The sequence below is a fragment of the Acinonyx jubatus genome, chromosome B1 (assembly GCF_027475565.1).
Source record: "Acinonyx jubatus isolate Ajub_Pintada_27869175 chromosome B1, VMU_Ajub_asm_v1.0, whole genome shotgun sequence".
NCBI lineage: Eukaryota > Metazoa > Chordata > Mammalia > Carnivora > Felidae > Acinonyx > Acinonyx jubatus.
This window is the reverse complement of record NC_069382.1, coordinates 151076719-151087741: the sequence shown is the minus strand read 5'-3', so window position 1 is coordinate 151087741 and position 11023 is coordinate 151076719. Positions and strand designations below refer to the sequence as shown.

Here is an 11023-nt window from a genome sequence, read left to right as displayed (position 1 = left end):
AACCTGAACTTGTGACTGGTGCCTGAAATCCAAGGAGGGAGTCTGGAACCTCCAACCTATAGCCGATTGGTCAGAAGCACAAATGACACTTGCGACCGGTGTCTGAGGTGTGTGTGGTGGGGATGTAGTCTTGCAGGACTGATCCTGAATCTGTAGAATATGATGCTTTCTCTGGATATATAGTATTAGAATTGAGTTGAACTGTAGGACTCCGAGCTGGTGTCTAAGTATTGCTTGTTGGTGTGGAGAACCCCTCCCACCACATTAAAACTGATGTCAGAAAGAAATTAATATCTATAATCACTACTTCTGTGATATTTTAGGGAATGTGAGAACAGTTAACGACAGAGGACAGAATATTCATTGTGAATTACAAATAACTGTGAATCTTGAGTTCTTTCCCATCAAATACCTTGGTTGAACCTTCTTGGTTCAGAAGAATAATTTATTTTTTTACCAGTTTAAAGCTAAGGTTAACTAAAATAGTATTATCAGTAATAAAGTAAAACTTCAAAAGTTTTTTTAAGAAGCATAAATACAAGCTATGACAAATTGTACTTGTATTTTCTTGAAGAGAAAGTCGCCATATTATTTTCTTTAAAATTCTCTTCGGGTATTCAAATAGCAAAAAACTTAACAATTTTACACTGCACTCATCAAATGCATCTTGTAAAATGAATTTTGAAAAGTGGTTTCACGAATTTGAATAATTCCCAGTGTGATTTTTTTAATTGCAAGTAAGCGAGAGAACATATTGACACCTTATTTTTGATTATATATACATATATACGATTTGCAATGCAAAAATAAGAAACTAAATGATGAAAATACTGGAAATCTTAAATCATTAGGAGTTTAGTAAATCAACAGGGGTTGGAAGCTCAAAAGCAAATATAATTTAGGATTTCTGGTAGAGAATTAGCTTCTGGTTAGGTGCTGAGAAGGAAAGCAGGTAAAAAGCAGATGAAAGGAGCCAGCCAGTTGTCCGAGGATGGATACTCTCCTTGCATGCTTTTGGCTTCTGCAATCTTTCTTGTCTCCTGTATCAGCCAGCAGCCAGGAACCAGAAGCTGCACTGTATTAGCCCCGCCCAACCCCGAAGCACATAGGTATAAAAAGCCAGTAAAACCCCAGCAGGACGTTCAATCTTTAAAGGTGACTCTGCTGGCCCGGTACCTGCGTGAAATAAACAGTCTTTTCTGATACCCGGAGTGCGTGTCACTTGTCCCTTCCTGTGTGCCAAGTATTTGCTGCAACATTTTCGTGCATTGGGAAACCGACAGCCGTGCTGTCCCCTTGCACCATTGTTGTCTAGAGCCAGCGGGAGCAGGAGCCAGAGCACCAACATTTCGGCCCGCGACGGGAAGGAAGGTGTGGCACGAGTGGTTTCGCTGAACTCTGACCCTCACCGCCAGATAATAGCCAACTGCAGCCACTTTCTCACAGACCCTGGGGGGGAATTTTCAAAAATCCTGCCAGGAAGGGACATCGTATCAGGTGAGTGTCTGCGGGGACCCAGGACTGAGTTCAGACCCTAGAGGCAGAAGGGGATCTTGATCACCCCCCGGGGCGACATAGTCACCACATAGGACAGGGAAGACCTGGGTGGAAGTCTGCAATCTCTGAATGTGTGTGTGAGTGTCCTGTCCGTGCTCCACGGTTTCAGCTAGGGAGCCCGAGTGGGTCTTACCCTGTGAGTCTGCTATGACCTCATATGGCTCAAGGCAGAATCAGGTCTGTGGAGGCCTGATCTTAGGGGTTTATACTGACCTGCCAATGCTAAAAGGCATCTAAGTCCTTGTGAGGGGAGAGGCCAGGCAGATGAAATGACCTCTGCCCTCATGTTTCCCCTGTGACACTGTACATTGGGAGGGTTCCATCTAGGATACCAGGATGGGGAGAAATTCCTCAAAACCAACTGTTTTGGAGTGTATGATTAAGAATTGTAAAAAAGGATTTTCAGATGACTATGGGGTCAAATTGACCCCCCTCCCCGGGGAAATTACGCACCCTTTGTGAATTAAAATGGCTGACTTTGGTGTAGGCTGGGCCCCTGAGGGCACCATAGGTGTCCCCACAGTCTGAGCTGTTTATAAAATAGTGGCAATGCTTGGCCACCTAGATCAATTCCCATACATCAATCAGTAACTGGAAATAGCCCAAGTCAAGCCTCCTTGGGTCTAGTTCTGCATTAATAGTAAGGGACAATGTAGGGTCTTAGTGGCACAGGCCAAGAAGACCTCACAGCAGAAAAAACCACCCCCCATCCTCCAAGAAACTACAGAAGTCCTTCCATTTATGCCACCATATGCCCCCAGCGTCCCTTCAGTCGAGGGAAGGGAACCTCGCCTGCCTGACAGTCCACTCCCCACGGTTTCACCTCCACCAACAGCCAGTCTTCCCCAACAAGGGACACATGAACTAATAGGAAGATGCCTTAGGTCATCATCTTAAGGTCCAAGGCCTCCCATGGCAATGCAGATGCCGTTGGGGGAGACTAGAGGTCTCCAGAGAATAGGCCCTGATGGGACCCTACAAGAGGAGGGATCAGTTTTCTACTACCAACCGTTCTCCATTACTGACCTTCTCAACTGGAAACATAACATGCCACCCTACTCTGAGAAGCTACAGGCAATGATAGATCTCCTACAGTCTATAATCCTGCCTGGGTTGACTGTCAGCAGCTTCTGCTTACCCTTTTCAACTTGGAAGAGCATAGACAAAATGTCACCAAAGCCAGAAAATGGCTCCAGACTCAGGCACCAGATGGACAACTAGATGTTGAGGCTTGGGCATGGGAGGCTATGCCTGAAGAGGAGCCCTGCTGGGACCCCAACATAGAAGCAGGAAGGGCCAGATTAAAAAGATACCAACATGCCTTCTTCCAAGGGGTAAAAGCAGGGGCCAAAAATCTCACCAACATGGAAAATGTAGCTGAGGTCCTACAAATGCCAGAAGACAACCCTGCTGACTTCTATGAAAGATTATGTGAAACTTTCAGAGTTTACACTCCATTTGACCCTGAAGTCCCCCAAAACTAGCACATAGTCAATGCTGCCTTTGTGGGATAGGCCCAAGCTGACATTAGACAGAAGCTCCAAAAATTGGAAGGATTCACTGGAAAAAACTCCACCGAACTATTGGAAATTGCCAACGATATTTTTGTAAATTGGGATTGAGCTTCCAGAAAGGAGGAAGACCAAAGAATGAAACAAAAGGCAGCTCTCCTGGTCTTGGCCTTGGGGCAACCACCCCCTCTGAAAGGGCTACCACAGAAATGACAAGGGATTCAAGAACAACAACAACAAAAAGGGTGCCACTGGGACAGGATCAATATGCCTATGGCGAAGAATTTGATCCCTGGAAAAATGAATGCCCTAACCACCAAAAAGGAAAACCACAGACCTCCACTCCACCCAGTCACTACCAACCAGAGCCACCTGAGGCTGACTTGATCAGACTATCAGGAATATACTCTGATTAGGAAAGACCAGGCTCTATCCAACTAGGTCCCCATAAGCCCATGGTCAAAATGAAGGTAGGGAGACGGACAATAGATTTCATGGTCAACACTGGAGCCGAACACTTTGTGGTGACACACAAAGTGGCACCTCTGTCGGGTCAAGAAGTCACCATTGTAGGAACCACTGGGATGCAAACCCAAAGGTAATTTTTCAGTTCCCAACAATGCTGGCTGGGGCGTCACCAAATAGTTCATGAATCTACCTGACTGCCCAGTCTCACTGTTAGGTAGAGACCTCCGAACCAAGTTGAGCGCAGAAATAGCCTTCACCTTGATGGGCAGATGTAATTGCGCCTAAATGAAAAGGCCCAACTCATGATTTTGTCCCTGTCATCAGGAATTCCATGGGAAGAGGAATGGAGATTATATACTTCCCCTCCCGGTGAGCCAACCACGGCCCCCAAGCTAGAAGCTGAATTCCCTTCAATTTGGGCAGAAAGAAACCCCCCTGTTCTGGCAAAAAAACCCCAAAAAATAAACAAAAAAGAAAACCAAAACAGCCCCCAATATTAATTGACCTAAAGCCTGGGGCCCAACCTGTCAAAATATGCCAATATATGATCCCATGCTAGGCATGCCTGGGGATCCAGACACACTTGGACATCTACTCAAATGGGGACTTCTAAAACAATGCCAGTCCCCATGGAATACTCCCCTGATGTCCTTGAAAAAGCCTGGGACAAATGATTACTGTCCTGTACAGGATCTAAGAGCCATTAATGAAGCAGTCATCATTCTGCATTTCCTACCCATATACTCTACTAGGACTCATACCCTCTGAAGCAGGATGGTTCACATATCTAGATTTAAAGGACACCTTCTTCTGTCTCCAGCTAGCGCCTAATAGCCAACCCCTATTTGCCTTTGAATGGGAAAACCCTACCACAAGGGCAAAGGAACAATTCACTTGGACTAGACTGCCACAAGGATTCAAAAATTCACCAACATTATTCAGTGGAGCACTGGCATATGGCTTAGCCAGGTTTCTGGGACAGGACCTAAGGTGTGTCCTCCTCCAACATGTGGACAATCTCCTGCTAGCCAGTCTCATGCAGACCCAATGCTGGGAGGGAACCAGGACCCTACCCAGGCTACTAGCAGAGGTGGGATGCCAGGTGTCAAAGAAAAAGGCACAGATTTGCCCACAGGAAGTTAAATATTTGGACTTCAAAATTACCCAAGGCAAATGGATGCCGGGAGCCAAAAGGAAATACGCAATGTGTGCCATTTTGGTTCCCACTACCCACCGGCAGGTCCAAGAGTTCCTTGGAGCAGCAGGATTCTGTGGCATATGGATCCCAGGATTCTTGGAGTTGGCCAGACCTTTATATGAGGCACTAAACGGGGAAGAAAGGGCACCCCTTTTCTGAGGCCCTAATCAAGAAAAGGCATTTAAAACTCTAAAACCAAAACTCACAGAGATACTGGCCTTGGGACTCCCAGATGTATCACAAAATTTCAACATGAAAGCAATGGGGTGGCCCTGGGGGTTCTCACCCAGGAATTTGGACCTGGGCAAGACCAGTGGCATTACTTTCAAAGCAGATTGACTCAGTTGTGGCAGGATGGCCACCCTGTTTGAGGGCCCTGGCAGCCACCACACTTTTAATCGAGGAAGCAGACAAACTCACATTGGTGCAAAACATAAATGTTAAGGTTCCCCATTCTGTTATTACCTTGATGGATGCTGGAGGACAACACTGGCTAACTCATGCTTGAACGACACATTATCAGGGACTGCTATGTGAGAACCCATGAATAAGATTGGAAGCCATAAAAACTTGAAACCCTGCCACTTTCTTGCCTTTAGTGGCAGGACCTCCAGAGCATGATTGTCTACAGGTACTTGATGAAGTCTGTTCTAGCCCACCTGACCTATCATATAGGCCCTCACAAAATCCTGACCTCATCCTTTACACTGAGGGCAACAGCTTTGTGAATGAAGGCAAAAGATACACTGGTTAGCTGGTAGGCTCTGATTTTGAGGTCATAGAAGCAAAGGCCATTCCACAGGGGTGGTCAGCCCAGAGAGCAGAACTGTACTAGAGTACTAGAACTCAGTAAAGACAAATGGGCCAACACATACACTGACTCACGCTATGCCTTTGCCACTCTACATGTACATGGGGCTCTACACAAGGAGAGAGGACTTTTGACCACAGGAGGAAAACAAAAAAAGAATCAGGAAGAAATCCTAAAGCTATTAAGGGCAGTCTGGGAACTGAGGTAAGTAGCAGTCATCCACTGCAAGGGACACCAAAGAGGAAAAGACTCAGTGTCAGAAGATAACTGACAGGCTGACACCACAGCTAAACAAGCAGCGGGAAAACAAACATCCTCAAAAATCATTCTGGCCCCGGAACTGCCAACTTCCCCAAGGTGCACAATCCAAGAAACAAAATGAGCACAACAGGAAAAAGGAGGCCGGACAAAAGAAGGATGGTGGGTACTTCCAGACCAAAGAGTCTATATATCAGAGCAGCTAGCCTACCAGGTTGTTCTCCAACAGCATGAGCTCACCCACCTTGGAAAAACCACCCTTGAAACCTTATTGAGCTTCTACTATGTAATTGTTCAACTCCCTCTGTGCCTTGGTCTCTCAACACTGCCTCCTCTGTGCTCCAAATAATACCAAAAAAGGGCCCCACTGGGCGCATGGGAATCCAACGCTGTGGACAGGCACGCTTCAAGGATTTGGAAGTGGACTTTACCGAAATAAGACCCAGTGGAGGATACAATTTTCTTCCAGTATTCATCTGCACGTTTTCAGGTTAGGTTGAGGCCTACCCCACACACACCCAGAAGGCAAGAGAAGTAACCAAGGCCTTGCTAAGGGATATCATTCCCAGACATGGAATGCTATTAATCATAGCTTCAGACAATGGCCCAGATTTTGTAGTCGAGGTGGTGCAACAAGTAACCGAAACGTTAGGTATCCAGTGGAACTTACACGCAGCCTACCTGCCCCAGAGTTCAGGGAAAGTGGAACATATGAACTGAACCCTTAAATCAGCCATGGCAGAACTATGTCAGGAAACTAACCTGCCCTGGCCAGATATACTACTCCTAGCTCTCCTCTGAATATGCTATACACTCTGGGCAAAAATAGGATTCTCCCTATTCAAGATCCTATATGGAAGGCCCCCTCCACTAGTCAAAACAAGGGGACCTGACAGAGCTAGGAAATTTAGAAATACAAAAGCAACTACAAGGATTAGGAAAAACCATATTTGAGATACATAGATGGGTGACAGACAGGATACCTATTTCCCTAGGAATAAATGTATAACCCCACAAACCTTGGGATCAGGTTTGGATTAAAGATTGGGAAAGGGAACCACTCAGACCTACCTGAAAGGAACCCTATTTAGTTTTGCAAACCACACCCACAGCCCTCAAGATTGCAGGACTAACTGCCTGAATCCACCATCCTTGAGTAAAGGCAGCCCACCTGTCACCTGACAACCACTTGGAATGGAAAGTGACTGCTAACCAGAATAATCTTTTACAGATCATCTTTAAGAAGATAGCAGATGATAAGCCGCCTACAGCCAACACCTGAGAACTCTCCGTAACCAGAAGCCTGAGGAAATCACCAAGAAATTTAAATGAACTATAACAAATCATTCTCTCTCAAATTTCATTGTCATCCCTTACCTGTTTCTCTTTCTATACTTGTTGCTATACTCTTTGCTGTAGGACTTACCCAAGTTACTCCTGCAGACTGGCTCCTCAGTCACAAACTCTTATTAGCTTTCCTCTACTTACTAGTGTCAGGATGTCTTATTCTCCTTAGATGTATATGATCTGAGTTATGATTGCTGTCCCCTATTTGGAATAAGAAACTGTCAGGAACCTACCCTAACACAAAAAAATTTCTCCTACTGTTAATGCTGAGTTCTCTCATAAGAATTGATGTCCCTCCTCAATGTAATAATGACTGTTTCAAGACCAGCACATGAGCTCCTCCCTTTCCCCTGCCCTGAATAGCCTAAAACAACCCCTAGGACAGGGAACTACACACAAAGCCTTCACCAAATACACATGCAAAATGTTATCAGTCAGCCTCCCTCTGTTCCCACAATGAAAAAACTTATTGGCAAGGAAGAATTAAAGCAAGACACCTTTCACAGGGAACAATTTTGTCATGGAATCCCAGACAAATATGCCTGCTAGGCACAACAAACCCACTTTGGATTGTCTGATGGAGGGGGAGTCCAAGACCAGGACTGTAAGGAGTCATCCCAACAGGAGGTACAAAATTCCATAAAGCAAACTTCTGGAAGTCCGTCCAGGAGACCTAAACTTCCAAAAATCAGACTCAGTGGGTCAAAAATCAGACCCTTATGACTTTAACTTCTGCTCATACCAGATTCTAAATTCAACCCATCATCTCCTCAACTCCTCTAACCCTAATTAGCCAAGGACTGTTGGTTTTGTCTCTCTCTAACCCCCTTATGTTATGAGGCTGCCCCAGACCCAGGTAATGTAATCAAAATGGCTATCCCCGCAACATGTCTACAGATAACATAACTGTCACAATAGGGCCCGTGGTTACTGATATGAAGGTAATAGGGTGGGCCTCCTTATGTTTTAAAGACCAGTGGGGAACAACCCCTCTACATAACTTAACTAACAACCAGTGAAACCAAGCTGAGATATACAAACAGGTAAAAACCATGAGTCACCCTGTTTCCTTCCCGCTGTAGGAATATTCTTTGTTTGTGGAATTATTGCTTATTTGTGCCTGCCTGCTAACTGGGTAGGAATTTATACCTTTGCATTCCTAACCCCCCAAATGAATATTCTCCCCAACAACCAATCCCTTATAATTCCCTTGGCCGCACATACCTGGTCTAAACGAGCTATCCAAGCTATACCTCTACTAATTGGACTGGGAATCACTGCCAGAGTAAGTAGTGGAATTGGGGGAGTAGACTCATCTATTTACTTTTACCAAGAACTATCCCAAGATCTGACAGATGACATAGAACAAGTTGCAAACTCTTCAGTAACCCTACAAGACCTAGCTCTTTAGCAGTAGTAGTATTACAAAATAGAAGACAGTTTACCTGTTAACTGCTGAGAAGGGGAGAACATGTCTCTTCCTAACATGAGGATGCTACTTCTATGTTAACCAATCAAGGATAGAGGTATGGCCCAACAACTAAAGGAATGGTTCATCAAATAGAGGAAAGAATTAACAGACTGATGGAACTCTTGCAGCAATATATGGAACTGGGTATCCTGGCTACTCCCTTTATCTGGTCCTCCCCTAATGGACCTAATGGACTAATTCATAACCCTCCTGTTTGGTCCTTATATTATTAACAAGCTAACCAGATTTCTTTCTTCTTGCCTAGAAGCTATAATACTCCAGATGATCCTCCAGTTGGACTATTCTAGCTGTCGCTACTCTCCTTTGGATGGCAAAGAACCCTAGCTGTCACATTCCTCCCTTCGACGTCCCTGTCCAGCAGGAAGAAGCCAGAACGGTCTTCACCCCTCCTCCCATGGCCGCAAAGGATTCCCTGGCCTCCACAAACTGATTTTCTCTAAGTCTGCTACAGCAGCTTGAGAATCAAGGGTGGGGTGGGAATGGGGGGGTGGGAGGTAGGGATGAGAAGGAAAGTTGGTAAAAAGCAGATAAAAAGGGGCAGCCAGATGTCTGGGGCAGGATACTCCCCTTGCATGCTTTTGGCTTCTACAATCTTGCTTGCCTCTTGTATCAGCCAGAAGCCAGGAACTGTACTAGCCCCGCCCAACCCGGAAGCACGTATGTATAAAAAACCAGTAAAACCATAGCAGGATGCACAGTCTTTAAAGGTGACTCTGCTGGCCCAGCACCTGTGCGAAATAAACAGTCTTTTCTGATTCCCGGAGTACGTGTCACTTGTCCCTTCCTGGGTGCTGGGTATTAGCTATAAATGTTCAAAAACTGTTACAGAAACATCAATTATCTGGTAGTTACCTAGGAGATAACCTTCCCTATACAGAACACAGATGATAAATTTTGCAGATACCCATGAAGGCCTATACTTACGGTAGTCCCAGTAATACACCCCATGTGTTTATGCCCCACCTGTCCCCAAACATGGCAAATTGGAACAACAAATTAAAAATATCTGGAGGTACACTTATATCAATAAAAATAGTTTCTGAAATCAAGACAAGAGATAGAAGTAGTATATAAAGATAATCCCTGAACTCAGCAAACACTAATGTGGAGGGACAAGTTGTAGGGAAAAAAAATTAAAAAAAGATTTCAGAGTAGAAATTCTTCTAGATTTTGCTCTTAATCCTCAAGGATTGGGAACATTGTAAAGATGAAAACTAAAGGCAACATCTTCATTTGACTGTAGTACTAGATATAATAATTTTGCATGGCACATGAAAAATTTAAAATTGTGTGTAACCATTTTTAATTGGAATATTTAAAAATTTTCTTAGTTCTGAATATATATCATTCAGATATTCCCTCCCTTTTTGTCCTTCTTCTTATCTATGCTCATTGCAATATGTTTGGAATAAGACCTTCCTGGGATTGCTCTTGTTTGAGATCGATTTCCCATTGAATGAAAGCCAATATTAATGAATTTGTTGAGTAAGGAAGATAAGAAGCTTTGGAGAGAGAAAAGGGGTCTTCTAGTTTCTCATAATATCTAGGCAATTTCATCCAGAAGCTAACGGTTCTATCTCATGTTTTTGTTTTTGTTTTCTTTTTCTTGCTCACACACCGTGCAGGGACTGTCTGCAGCCCTGCACATATTTGGGGTCCCTTTCTTTCACGACCACCTTTTCACTAGGGCTACCTGAAGATTTTTTTATTCCTACAATCTTAAATATGGTATATTTGACTCTCATTGTTTTCAGTGACACATTTGCTCATATCTCAGAGAAAGTGACAAATGCCATGTAGTGTAGTGGGTAGTAGTAAGGCACTAACTCTCCCCATTAAACATTTAGCTCTCTCTTTCTAGTGAAAGTAATACAGTCTTGGATTAAAGCTCAGGACAGGAATGGTGTTTATAATCCCTGAGGTACATAGAAAACTTTTCAAAAAATTTTTGTTCATATATTCAGGAGGTAAAAAGTATTGTCATTAAGAAAGTTAATATTAGCACAGTGTTTAAGAAACACAGTGAAGCCAATAACTCTGCCATTTATTAGCTGGATTACCATGGTCAAGTAATTTAACATCTGTGTACCTTGGTTTCCTTGCCTATAAAATGAGCATAATTATAGTATGGACCTCCCAGGCTTATGCTGAGGATAAAATTAGTTAATACCTGTAAAACACTAGTACAAGTCCTTTTCTCTATGGTGTTGTGTTATGTCAGTGTTTGCTGTTCCACTGAACTTTTCTGAAATAGCCACTTATTTTCCTCAATTTTATAAAATTTACACATTTAAGCTACTGATCTACATCATTTACGCAGCCACTTCTTCTATTAATAAGTTCATCTTTCCAAAATAGCCTAAACTAAAGCAATAATAATT

At 43.8% G+C, this 11023-nt stretch overlaps 1 long non-coding RNA gene across 1 annotated transcript; it reads left to right on the top strand.

The window, feature by feature from the left end:
* Positions 1 to 7958: 7958 nt before the first annotated feature.
* LOC113598841 (uncharacterized) lies at positions 7959 to 9405 on the top strand. Its single transcript, XR_003419585.2, has 2 exons — positions 7959 to 8193; positions 8887 to 9405. It is a non-coding gene; the product is annotated as an uncharacterized LOC113598841 (long non-coding RNA).
* The last annotated feature ends 1618 nt before the right edge of the window (positions 9406 to 11023 follow it).